This window comes from Octopus bimaculoides, chromosome 3 (genome assembly GCF_001194135.2).
Source record: "Octopus bimaculoides isolate UCB-OBI-ISO-001 chromosome 3, ASM119413v2, whole genome shotgun sequence".
In the NCBI taxonomy this organism is placed as follows: domain Eukaryota; kingdom Metazoa; phylum Mollusca; class Cephalopoda; order Octopoda; family Octopodidae; genus Octopus; species Octopus bimaculoides.
In genome coordinates, this window is record NC_068983.1 from 32,909,250 (window position 1) to 32,910,285 (window position 1,036).

Sequence of the window (1,036 nt, forward strand, 5' to 3'; positions counted from 1 at the left end):
CACACACACACACACACACACACACACACACACACACACACACACACACACACACACACACACACACACTTCTTCGATTTATCTTTTCCTTTTCTCTTTAGTCCTTGACTTTTCATTTCACTTTTCTAAGCTTAATTCTTAGACTTTCTAATATTGTTTTAGAATTCATTATTCTTTATTATGAGTTCAGTATTTTTTATTATTATTATGAATTTGCCTTGTTACTTCATATAAACTATATCTAATTTACTTCCATTATCATATTACTGATTTATTTATAGACATGTGTTTATAGTACTTTATTTAGCATCAACGGCCTTTTAAATTGATATTTTAGTGACTTAAATAGCCAGCTATCCACTTTAATTTATTCAACTTAGTTTACTTTTATTTACCTTTTCTTTAATTGTCCTCTGAGTTCACCTCAATTTTAAATATCAAATTGACTTTTCTTAACATATATTACAACTACGCCTTATTGTTTTACTTCCTTCAGTCTCCTAGTATTTGGCTACATCCTTGTATTAATGCTAAAATTTCGCTTCTTGCTTGATATCCTCACGGGTTTTGAAAAGATTATGTTAATATAAACTTTTGGATATATCAGATATGAGTCAATCCACTATGGACTGATATGTATATTGCAACACTGTATGGTATAGTTGTGTGTGGTGTGGTGTGATGTGATGGTGTTGGAAGGTGGGAGAGGCGAGAGTGGGGGAAAGCAAGGATGGGGTGTGGATTAGGCTCAGGGTTGGGGTATGTGGGTAAGCAGCGGGTGGGGGTAGAGGTGGGGTATATGTAATTTATATATGTCATTATTCAGTTTTATTTCAAGATTTCTTGCCAATAGAGAAAGAGCATGTTTCTTAGCAAGATCCAAGGCTCCTTCATTAGGAGTTCAGCATCAACAACAGGATATTTTTGTTTTCTTGGGTATGTATGTATGTATGTATGTATGTATGTATGTATTGCATTTTGGACTTTGCCGAAATTAGTATGGGTTACATGTAATATGTTGTAATATTTCGTAACC